Below are 12949 nucleotides of genomic sequence, written 5' to 3'. Positions count from 1 at the left end.
TGCAGCTTTATCAGTAATCCCTATTTCCGGCAACCGCTGAAGAAGTATGCGGTGGTCCACCGCATCAAACGCGGCGGATAAATCAAGCATTACCAGTATGGCCTTTCCACACTGGTCTAGTTGCGCTCGTAGACTTTCAGTAGCTGCAATCAATGTGGATTCAGTGCTATGCCGTGGCCTAAAACCATGATGTGCTGCATCCAGTTTCTTATTAGATTCTATAAAGGACCGCAGTTCCTCATATAGCACATTTTCAAGAACTTTTGACAGAAATTGTAAACAAGTAATAGGACGGTAGTTAGCGACTTCAGAGGGCTCAAGAGTCGGTTTTTTCAAAATAGGTTTTATCAGGGAATTTTTCCAGTCAACCGGAAATTGTCCTAAGTTAAGAATGTTATTCAGTAAGGGTGTCAGATTTTTGGGAATGGTATGGGGAACCATATGAAGGACCGTAACTGGACATGGATCCAAGGGAGAACCAGCTGCAGGGTCAAAACTGCTGCGACAAGAAACATTTGCTATCGCAGTCTTGACAGATTTAAAATCCCTTTCGCATTCAGTAGACCCAAAAAAATTCACATTTTTCTTTAGTAGTTGACGAATGTTGAAACATTTGTCGGCAAAATTAGGGACATATTTGGCACAGAACTCTGCCATGCCTAAGAAAGACCTGACATCATCCTTACTGTTAGGAGTTGGTGCCTCTTTGATTGACGAGACCAAAGAAGGCTTAGGTCTAACACCATTGCGATCAATGACCTGGCCCAGGTACGTTACACTTTCACATGCAAATTTACATTTAGCGAACTCAATAGTAAGCCCTTTACCTTCCAATATGCTCAATACCTTGATGAGTCTAGAATCATGTTCCTGCTTAATTCCACCATAAATTAGAATATCATCTTGGAAAAAGGTCACACCCACCTCTTTTTTAAATAAGTGAAACATCAAGCGTTGAAACACAGCTCCCGCTGATGCAAGGCCAAAAGGCATGCGGTTAAATTGGTAACATCCAAAGGGAGTTATAAATGACGTGAGGTGTTTAGAGTCATTGGACAAGGAAATTTGATGATAGGCTGAAGAGAGGTCGACAGTGGAAAACCACTTTGCTCCCTTAAGGCAACTCACCATCTCATTAATTTTAGGTAAAGGAAACCTGTCAATAACAATATTGTTGTTGAGATGGCGGAGGTCGACACAGAGTCGGATTTTTCCATTGGACCGTTTGACAATAGCAACTGGAGAAATCCACTCCGACGCCTCTATTGGCTCTATTACTTTTGCTGATACCAATTTTTCTAGTTCTTTGGCCACATCATCCTTAACCAATATAGGTACATTGCGACAACGGTGAACCTTGGGAGTAGCATTTTCTTTAAGGCGGATTAAATGTTTGAAACCTCGTAAATTGCCCAGTTTACCGCTAAAGACAGAAGGAAATTGTTTTATCATTCATTCACCCAATGATGAACCTTCATCTACAATCAAGACTTGTTCTTTGCTGTTGGGATCTAAAATAATATGTAGTTGCTTCTGATCCAACCAACCCAAAACAGGAGGGCCACTTTTGGCAACGTACAATTTAGCACAACAACGTCTGTTTTTTAACTCAAAAACAAACCATCTGAAACCAATAAGATCAATTTTCTCACCACCATAACCCTCAGGGTGGATATGTGGTTCAAATAATTGCTCATCTACCTTACTAGTGAATTTACTTTTCCACAACTTTTCTTCAATTATGGTGTAAGGTGACCCTGAGTCAGCTATGATGTCAACATTCACACCACCAATCAACATGTTGCAAATATGTTTGTTGGTACAAACAACACCATTATTATTGAGCATCAAGTTACTTCTAAAGCTTTTAGATAGATCCTCATTCAGAATCATATCAGTAGGATCAGAAACAGACTCATCAACACTTTCACTTGAACAATTCGTATTTGTGACATACTTAACTCTGGAGTTCTTTCTCTTACAAACTTTCGCAAAATGGCCGAGTAACCCACAATTGGTACACTTCTGCTTAATGGCAGGACAAGACTTACTTATGAGCAAGATGATCCAGGCTTCCACACCTATAGCATTTAGCACGCTCCTTAAGAGGAGGTCTATCCTTAAACCTGCAAGGGCCTCTATTGTAATCATTAGAAACATTAGCTTTACCAATTAGCGCTACATTTTGAGTATCATTCTTTAAAGCAACAGCACATCAACCAGATATTTCCGCTTTCCTTACAATAGCCAATATGTCATCTAGTGAGGCGTCGCCATTCACCCACATTCTATCTTGGATCGCAGGATTGGAGGTATGCATGACGACCTGATCTCTGATTAAATCGTCATGTAAAACCCCAAATTTACAATCAAGAGCTAGCCTCTTTAAATCTAAAAACGTAGTTATCAATAGTTTCAGATTTCGACTGTTTTCTCTGAAAAAATTGATATTTAGTAACACCAATGCATAGTTTGGGTTTAAAATAATTATCCAACTATAATAAAGCGATTTCAAAAACATTAAAATCACCAGAAGTAACAGTATTAGTTAATTGATGGAACGCTTTAAGTCCCATTGCACCAAGGGCATGTAGAAGTAATCTTTTCTTCTGCTCAGCCGCCATCTTTTTTGCTTCATCAGCGGCTTCAATATAGTTGATGAAGTACGCCTTCCACTCAGACCACTTGAGAGGAGGTTCAATTCCAGTGGCCCAAAATGGTTGAGGAGAAGAAATGCTAAAATTAGCATTATTGTTCATGGATGTACTTGTGTCCTCCGTAGACATGGTGACAAATGTAGAATAATAATATAATTAGATTGGTGAAATTTTGTTCTCGATGTGCAGTACAACAAAAATAATAAGTCACAAGAGATAAGTATTATGAATGGTACAGAGTTCAGATCGTTTAAAATATCTGATGTGGTATCTATAAATACCTAGTTTATGATGCAAAACCCAGGTGCTGATTACCGGCTGTGCGAGATATCATTTGAAGAAGAAGGAGCAAATTGCCTGCCGTACTCGATACAATTGTTGGTTGAAGCGATAACCAGTTCCGGTAAACTGGCATCTAAGCAACGAGTGAATACAATTCCCAAAATGGCCGTCAGGGAGGTCACGCTGCGTGACCCGCGTAGTGACGTTGCTCCGCTATACGTGACTGAAGCGGAAGGGTGTCAGTAAGAATTCTGTGCCTCCGAAGATCCATGATAGAAGGCAGCGGAAGAAGGATGTCACATGCGCTTCCGAAGATTCGAGATCGAGATGGAGCATGGAACACCGAAGTAACTTCAAACCATGCGATCTCTCAACGGAAGGTAAGCGATGACATATCCCAAAGAGATTCCTCCTCTGTAATTGTATCCAATAGAGAAGGAAGCAGTCGAAAACAGGAAGAGCTCCCAATCAATAAACAAAAAATAAGCGTTCACAGCAGAGCTCAGCCGGCAAGCGAAATTAGTACAGGATACCGCAGCACGGTAGAAGATCCCCAAAAAAATAATAATCTGATAATCCTTAGATTCCAATAATAACCAATTTTTCTGCACACGTAGGTTCGATGCTCCTCAGGTCCTCGTAGCCAGTGAAGTAGGACGCAGAAGAGATGAGGTTCAATAGATAATTCCTTTATTACCTGAGGAGCATCAGTAAGCATAACATCTTCTTGTCCACTCCAGCAAAGTTCTGGTCCAACCACTCAGTGGAACCAGAACACGCAATCAATTACAAACATTCTATACAACACGAGGATGCTAAAGCAACCTAGTTGCCAAGCAACACAACACTATGACAATCATTTACTATATAACGTCGCTGCTGGGAGCCTAGTTTAGTCATATTGAACTCAGTAGTCTAGTTCGGTGGTGATCTTTTACTGGAAATATCGCTGAAACAGGCACCTATAGTCGAATGCCCCTTTAATACATTGCAAGAGTTCTGCAAAACAGCAGTGACAGATCTAGAAATACATCCGGCCTTTCAGAAAAAGATATTCCACAAGTAGTAGGGCAGCAACGTTCATCTAGTGATAAACAATGGAAAAGAGAAATACATGAAGTTATAAATTACAAGCAATAAGGGCTGAAAATATGATCTGTTCGTTTATGACTGTATACACACCTTGCAAGGACCGCTCGCCCAGAAGGGCAGTTTCCGTCTCGCGCAGGAGCTAGACCAAGCAGACATTTGATGTTTCAAAAGCGATGATGGGAGATGTAGTTCCACACGGACCAATAGACACAGAAAAGGGACTACAGCGGCAACTCCCGAGAGTGCATGTTTTCTTTTCAATGTAACCCTTGTTGCTTGGTGTCTGTCCTTGAATAACCGACTTAGCATTCAGGGAAAATGCAATTAACACAAAAGCAATGATTCGTTTTCAGTTAACAGATATAGGTGCCAGGGTTTCATGCAATTTTTTGCAGAGAGGAAGGCTCTCAGAGAACAGTATAAAAGCGAAATTAAACTATTTTTTTCAAGTGATATAGATAATACGTTCAGAACAGCTTATCAGCCGTCTCTCGTCGATTAAAAACAGATACATTTTCTGCGACGGCAGTCACTTTAACCACATTGTGACTTCCTCTAACAACTCCAGCCCCAGACCTGAAACGTATTTTAAAAGTGGCGGCCATCTCAGAAATACACAAGTCGAAAGTGCGCTTGGATCGTAAAAATACAATCAACTATGAAATAGATTGAACTTGTCTTGATTTGTTTCATTACTTCTAAATTCCGTAAAATGTATTTTTCGTTACGAATATATCAGGCTCAGGTTAGAACAAAAAATGAGCATTGGATCACACTTTGAATGTGCAACATTTACAGGCAGTTTTGTATCTCTCCTTTTGCTAACAGTGTTAATTATTTGAACCTCAAGTTGGCTGTCGTTTCCCAGTCTACATAGCTGCCAAGTTTTCAGGTTGCTTATGTGTGACATTTTGGTGGTTTTATTGTGTGTAGGAGTGGCATTCCACTTCTAAAAGTGTGACACTTACTTCTAAAAGTGTGACACACACTTTATCGCCAATAAAACTAAAAAATGAAGTCCATGCAATTGTATGTGGGCCTTTTTTATGGCAGCCGTTTTGTGGATTGGGGGGCCGTTTTTACTGCTGAGTTTCCTGATATTAGCACATAGACAATAAGTTGCTGTGGCCAAAAACTCTGTATCCATTGGGGTGTTTCAGCATCCCTTGCATGATATAATTATTGTGTGCCCCTCCAGTGGAAGAGATGTGTGATCAGATGGACACCCCAGTCATGGCTTTACTCTTGCAACCCTGAAGCGATTGAAGCTTTTGCAGGAGTTCGTGTCAATTCACTGCCACCGTGCTGCTCAAATGCAGCTTGTCCAGAGCAGACTTTTCCTGAGATAGTTGAATTGAAATGGTGGGATGAAAAGTGATTATGCTGCTGCCTCTGGCAGGACTTTTCCTCATGGGTAGCGCTGCTGTGGATCCAGCCTTAACTAGTTGGGTTTTTGTAACAACGCCGGTCAATAAGTTAAGTTGAACTCACACTCTCTTAATTAATGGCAGAGGATGTGGTGTTACATCCAGAGTTACTGACTCTGGAAGCTGAAGCAGCTGGGGCAAGACGACTTGGGAGAGAGCTGAAGGCCTTTAAGCGCAAAGAGTGTTGCCTGCTTTATGGCAAACATTGTCTGCAGCAAGTGCTGGAGCGAGGTTTTCCCTAAGAAATGTATACCTCCTCCATTTCATCATTTTGAATTAACATGAATAATTGATTAACGTTAATAGTATTAATTGTTTGCTGTGTTTAATTAATCAACATTACTAATTAGAAAATACACGTGGGAATCGCATTTGCATGGCTTGATTGATACGTAAACTAATTACGTTTTATGTTTCTTTGCTTAAGTTGACCTTACTGAAGTGGCCACAAAATGGCTGCCATCCCTATTCTGATGCCCCGACATGACAGAGAAGTCACTGAGTGAAGTGCGCCTGCGCTAAAAGATGAGCAACAATAACCTCGTCCTGACCCCAGGCAGACTGTATCCGTGAAGGTCGTCCTGGGAGGAGCGCAAAGCACCAAACAAAGGATTGACTTAAACTATGAACTATTATATTTGATGACACAAAGGACACGACCCTGCAAGGGAATCAACATGCCTGAATGAATTAGAAACTAAAGCAAATGTACCCGAAATTTGAGAAGCTGCATCTAATGCAACATTTGATGTATGAGAAGCAGGAAGAAGGATCCTGGTTAACCAATTAAAATTGTGTTGTATCATGTATTGAAACATTTTCCGATAAAAATGTATTATAAAAGTAGACTAGAGAGGGTAGGTCACTTAGATGCGTCTGCCTCTATTCCTTGCACACCATCACTTTACCAGATTGCCCGACGTTATGCTGACGGAGAGGACGGTGACACTGCTGGAGAGATGCTGCCAGAGACTCTGATGGACTGATCAGATGCCCAATTAATTTACGAACTGTTCTTTTGATTTATGGGCACAGAGACGAAAGATACGAAATTGACATAGAGGACGACATTTAGCCAGATTAGGTAAATATGTGAACCAAAATATTGAATGCTATATGATTTCCTTATGCTTAAATTAGATTAACATATTGTTTGCATTTAAAGAACTGTGTCGGGTTATTATTTGAAGTATTTCAATGTATATTGTTTATTAAGAATTAAGGGTTGCTATTCCCAGCAACTGGCTGATCCATGGCCAATAGTATGGGAGGAACTGCTAGGTTATCATGTATTGGGATCCTGGTGAGGTAGGGAGGTATAGGTAAACTTGTCGATACTCATCAGGTGATTGGTGCAGTCTTCCTCCCATTTCCAGCGCATGGAATAAAAGGGAAAGAAACTCCCCTCTCTTGAGGACCATTGATCTGAAAGTAGAATGAATGTTTGGTGTTATGGGCCCCACCAGTGAATGAGTGAATGATTTGTGGTCTGGTCTGTAGCGAGGGGATTCGTAGCGTTCAGTGCTTGAGCAGTTTTCTTGGTAGCAGAATGATGGTTAGCTATTGTTTTGGGTTTAGCGACGATTGCTTGTAAATAGCTTATTGATTATTGATTGGTATTGATTTATGTACTAACACTCTATGTTGAGTCGCGTCGAGTTATATGTTGTTTGCACGGCTTCTGGGATGTAGGAAGTCGGAATTTTAACAGTTCTGTAGTAGAGCAGAGGCAGATGCTGCTCTCGGAAAGGATGGGATTGTTGTAGCCCTATAGGCACACAGGGGAAACGTGTGACAAGTGAAGTTGCATGGCGCATTGTCTGGGTTCGATTCGGTGACATCGTCGTGTGTTGCCAATAGAGACCTTTTCTGTGTGAGAGAAGTGTGTATGATAGCAAAGGTTACCTGTGAAATTTTGGTCTTTAAGTACCAGGAAACCAATTGGCATACCGATAACGCTTATCACTGAAAAGGTAGCAGGTGTTCTCTGAGCTTGTTAGAAGGACAAAGTAGAGGGAAGCGCTGCTTTGTTAACGAGTGCCATAATTCTGTAGTAGGACAGACTGTTCGCTGTTCTCGGGAAAGACAGGATTCCGTGCATATGTGCTACATTTTCTTGTATGAACGAGTGTGAATGAAAAGGCATTTGGGTTCATTGCGAAACTCTAGGTTATTTCTAAAATACCAGAGAAATAATTAGCTAATGCTTGCTAGAAGGGTGAAGTAGAGGGATGTGCTACTTTATCAACGGAAGTAACGATTCCGTAGTAGGGCAGAGGTAAACGCTGCTCTCGGGACAGACGGAATTCTTGTGAGAAAGGTCTTTTGCTGTTCTTTGGCTAGCGAGTCAGACAATGGAGATGTTTTAGTGTTGTTACTAATCGAATCGTAAAAGTTACAGTAAAAGTTCACGGAGCGGTCTTGTAAAGGAGGGGTACACAAGACCAGAGCAGAGCGAGTTGCCACAGCGGCTGCTGACGTCAGAACGACCGCGCTGGGATCGGACAGTAGGTTAGAGGCGTAAAACGATCCGGATTGGTGCGTTAGTGTAAAGCCGCGCTAGGAGTGGACGAATACAGTGTGACGTAAACGCTCCCTAATTGGTGCGTTAGTGTGAGTCGCTGGAGGATTGTGATAGTGACGTAGACAATCCTGATTGGTGCGATAGTAAGAGTCGCGCTGTGAGTGGACAGAATAGCGGTACCATTGTAAGAGGACTAAACAGTATACGGAAACCGAGAAAATGTTTTACCAACCACCGGAAAAGAAGAAATCGTGGTTTGGGAAAATTAAAAGATGGTTCAAGAAAGATAAAGTATTTGAGACTAGGGAAGGACAGTTACTTCCTCCACCAAAAATCCCCGCATCTGCAATGATTGCGAAATATGGGGATCATACTTGTATTTGGTTAGATAATTGGGTAAAATACACCAAGGACTATGGAGTCCTGGCGTTTCCAGAACATGGTTCCTTTAATTTGGCTGTCTTGAGAAACCTCCGAGATAAGATGATGAACTTAGAACCAAGACCTAGACCGACGCAGTTTGAGGCATTGACGGAATGGGAAGACGAGATGCATGAACGAGAGAAACAGAGAAGTGGTAGGGGTTACAGATATATGTTTGGTAGATCATACGGACATGAGACACATGACGGTAGGATGAAAAGGTGGCGGAATGCAAGTATGACTGATGGTCTGTATCCCGTGAGAATGATAGGAGAGAATGAAGGGAGAAAATGTACTGAGAAAAGGCGGAATACGGATTCGAGTGGGTATGAAGTGAATGAATCAGAAGATGATGTTCTTGATGAAGTGCTTTATAAAAATCCACCGCCGTATCGACCAGAACCAGAGGCATTGACACCAAGTGCCCCAATGAGAGAAACGTTACCAATAATTAAGACAGAGACCATGTCCCCAGAACTAGGGAAAAGTAACTCTGCAAGAGAGACAGAAAAACAGACAGGAAGTAGGGTAAATGATGAGAATTCAGTAGAACTGGCCAAAACTACCCTGGAATTAACTGAGAAAATAAGAGAATTGACCAAGAATCTAGAAGCTGTGACAGTTCCAGTAACGATAGGTCCGGTAATGCCCATATCTGAGAAACAAAAAGATACTGAACATTGTTTGACAGTACCATACAGAGGTCAAAATACAATTGAGAATACTGAGCGGAGTCAAATTGACAGTCCGTGGGGACCGACAATGAATATGTTTGAACTGAATGTTTCAACTAATCCATTTGTAAATCAGGTTTACGCAGAAAAGAGCAGAATGACAATGGAAACATTATTAGAACCGCAAAAGGCCCCAGAACAAAATAATGTAAATAATTCAGTGGGACCTTCCGTAGATGAGTTAAATGAATGGATCAGAGAGTTACAGAAAAAGGATCAAGAATCCCAGTCAATAGATGTGGCAAATTTACAAATGGTATTGGAAGAATTAATAGTAGGAACCATCCCTACTGAGAAATTGAAAAATTACCAGGATGAGGAATTGTTGTTTCTTTGCAAGAGTGCAACCTGGAGAGCGAAAAACTTGCATGAGAGATTAGAGGAAATTGCGAATGAGATGGGAGTAGATTTTGAAAGAGTAAAAGCACTGCAAAAATCCTATCAAGTTGATTTCACTGAGAAGGATATAGAGAACCTGAATACCGCAGGTAGGATAGGTCAAATTAAGGACATAATTGGTTTGTTGAGAAAATGGGGAGATGTTGACAGATGGAGAAGCAAGTGGTGTAAAAGACGTGATAATATCACAGAAAAGACATTTTCAGCATTTCCTGTTAGAGAGAAAGAAAAGGTATTGACAGAATACCCCATGAGAGAGATTCCAGGGGGAGGGTATGTCCATGTTCCATGGACAAAGCAGGACATTTTGTCTTTCACAAATGATTTCCCTCAACTATGCGAAAAGCCCGTCGAGTGGTACCGGCAGGTAGACAGATTTGTAAAATTGGCAAAGGTATTATGGATAGATTTGAATAGTCTATTCGATATATTAGTACCAGCAGATTTGTGGACAGAATGCAAGCTGATGATAAACTGGCCTACTCAAGAGTATCCTAGGGACCCTAAAAAAGGAGCTCCCGATCCAGAGGTAATGAAGAAATATGAGCAAGTCATGGCATTCCTGAAAAATAAGGTACCCCCTAAAGAAACTGATTGGGTAAAGATTGACAGGACCCAACAGGAAAGCAAGGAGTCAGTAAATGCATATTATGAGAGACTAATTCAGGCATTTAAGCAGTTCAGTGGAGACGAGAACCTGAGCGATAAAGACTTGAGCCATTTTGTATACAGGTTTGTATATGGTTTACGCCCAGAAATTGGTGATATGATAAAGCAGCATACAGTTGATTGGCAAAATAAGAAAATAGATGTAGTTTTGAGACATGCAAAATATTTCAGTGATGAGATTGAGGCAAAACAGCGAAAGCTGAAAGAAAAGGCAATCTGGGCACAGGTAAAAGTAGCCGAACGACAGGAAGCTCAATTAGTAGAAAAAGCGAATAATCCAGGAGTAAGACCCCGATTTGGTACAGGGAAAGGGAAAGGTAATATAGAGGAAGCCAAAAAGAAATTCCCATGTCACAATTGCGGTGAGTTAGGGCAAGTGAAATCCGAGTGTAGGAACCCTCCAAATACTAATATTGAAAATCGATCGTTGAATCCACAGGTGCGGAAAGAGGTGGGTGGTCAACTGCAGCAACAGCAGCAGGTGGTTACTTCCCAGAACCAGGTGCCAAAACCACCTTTACCACAGAACAGAAACTCACAGAAGTATAGTAAAGAATCGGGATTCTACAATGAAGAACAGGTAAATAAACCATCACACGCTCGCACTGTTTCGCAGTATTGGCTGCAACATGATGAGAGTGATTCAGAAATGGATTATTGATGGTGCGGAAGGGAGGAAGAAGAGTGCGTACTTGGCGCAACTCTAGAAGTAGACCAGACAGGACCATTTGTAGATGGGAAGATTAATGATGATAACATTATTTTCCTAGTGGACACTGGCGCTACTCGATCTACTGTTAGATCAGCAGATGTTAAGAACCTTCCTCTTTCGGATGAAACAATCCAAGTAGTTGGGGTATCCAACCAACAGCTAAAAACACATCTTACAGAACCTGTAAAGGTTAGTATAGGGAAATTTTCTGACATGCACCGATTTGTGGTGTATGACACCAGTCCTGTGAACTTGCTAGTTAGGGACCTACTGTGCAAGATGAACTGCACTATATTTTGTACTGCAGATGGAATAGCCTTTGAAACACCAGATGAGGATGTATTGTACAAAATGACCATAGCTAACAGAGAATGTGAAACTATTGGAACATATGCAGTATTTAATCCAGATGAATTGCCCAGAGAATTGAAATTGTCTGTGAAAGCAGAGGTTTGGGATTTTACTGGAGAAGATGTAGAGCTAATGAGAAACGTAGACCCAGTGAAAATTACTGTCAAAGATGGAGTAAGTTATCCAAACATTCCTCAGTACAGATTGACACCTGAAATAATTGAAGGAGTAACTCCAATAATTGAGAAAATGATCAGGCAAGGAATTCTGAGAGAAATATTGAGCAGTCCATGTAATTCACCCATAATGGGCCTGAAAAAGCCGAATGGGAAATTCAGAATAGTGCAAGACCTGAGAAAGGTAAACAAGATTGTTGTACCATGCTGTCCCATTGTGCCAAATCCATCAGTGATTTTGTATCAGATTCCCCATGACGCAGAATGGTATACAGTAATTGATTTGTGCCATGCGTTCTTTTCCATTCCATTGCATCACGACAGTCAGCAAATTTTTGCATTTCGGTTTGGAGACCGTATTTTGGCATGGTGCCGAATCCCACAGGGGTATACAGAAAGCCCCTCAATATTTAATCAATTGTTGAAAAAGTCATTAGAAAGTCTGCAAATGCCCAAGAGTTCAGTACTAGTGCAGTATATCGACGACCTCCTTGTGGCGTCGAAAACTCGTGAAGCTTGTGAGGTAGACACTAAAGCCTTACTAAATCACCTGGCAGATGGAGGATTAAGAGTGTCCCCAGCCAAACTGCAGTACTGTAAGAAGGAAGTACAGTATTTGGGACATAATATTGAAAACGGATTGAGGAAAATAACAATAGACAGAATCAGAATCATAAAAGGAATGAGAGCCCCCATGACTCAAAGAGAAGTGAGAATGTTTCTGGGAATGGTAGGGCATTGCCGCCAGTGGATCAGCAACTTTTCGCTGATTGCAAAACCTCTGGTACGGCTAACAAGGAGTGATGTAAAGGATCCCCTTGAATTGAACAAGGAAAAATTGGCAGCATTCAAACAATTGAAAGATGGATTGTGTGAAGCCCCAGCATTGGGTATGCCTGATTATGAAAAAGAATTTGAGTTATATTGCAGTGAAAGAAATGGATGTGCACTTTCTGTGTTAATCCAGAAGCATGGAAGATTGAGGAGACCGATTGCATATTACTCATCGATGCTTGATCCAGTAGCTGTAGGCTTACATGGATGTCTGAAAGCAGTGGCTGCAACATGTCGAAGTTTGGAGCAGAGTGAAGGAATCGTGATGGGATATCCTTTGAAAGTGTTTGTACCTCATGATGTGGCGATTCTTTTAACAAGGAGTCGTACTCAGTATATGACACATAGTCGGCTGACTAAGTATGAGAAAGTCATATTAGGTGCAACGAATGTGAGCCTTGCAAGATGTGTGAATGTGAATCCAGCAACGTTGTTACCTGATGGTGAGAATGGGGAAGTGAGAGATGAAGCAGATCATGATTGTTTGGATGTGCTTGAGTATTGTACAAAACCACGACCAGACATAAAAGATGTACCTTTGGCCGAAAATGAGTATGTAATGTTTGTCGATGGGTCATGTTTGAGAACAGAAGAAGGAGTGTTGAGTGCAGCATATGCAGTGTGTATGGTTTCCACAGTGATGGAAGCATCCTATCTGAAAGGAGTGAA

At 41.2% G+C, this 12949-nt stretch overlaps 1 protein-coding gene across 1 annotated transcript in view; it reads right to left on the bottom strand.

Annotated features, from left to right (window-relative positions):
* The window catches only part of DNAJC28 (DnaJ heat shock protein family (Hsp40) member C28), a 42786-nt gene extending 38574 nt beyond the window's left edge, over window positions 1-4212 (bottom strand). Inside the window, exon 1 of the mRNA XM_085624051.1 lies at window positions 4122-4212. The gene's annotated coding sequence lies outside the window, so the exon portion shown is untranslated. The remainder of the gene's footprint in view (window positions 1-4121) is intronic.
* Window positions 4213-12949: the final 8737 nt, after the last annotated feature.

The sequence above is a fragment of the Triturus cristatus genome, chromosome 8 (assembly GCF_964204655.1).
Source record: "Triturus cristatus chromosome 8, aTriCri1.1, whole genome shotgun sequence".
NCBI lineage: Eukaryota > Metazoa > Chordata > Amphibia > Caudata > Salamandridae > Triturus > Triturus cristatus.
This window is presented reverse-complemented; position numbering and strand designations above follow the sequence as displayed.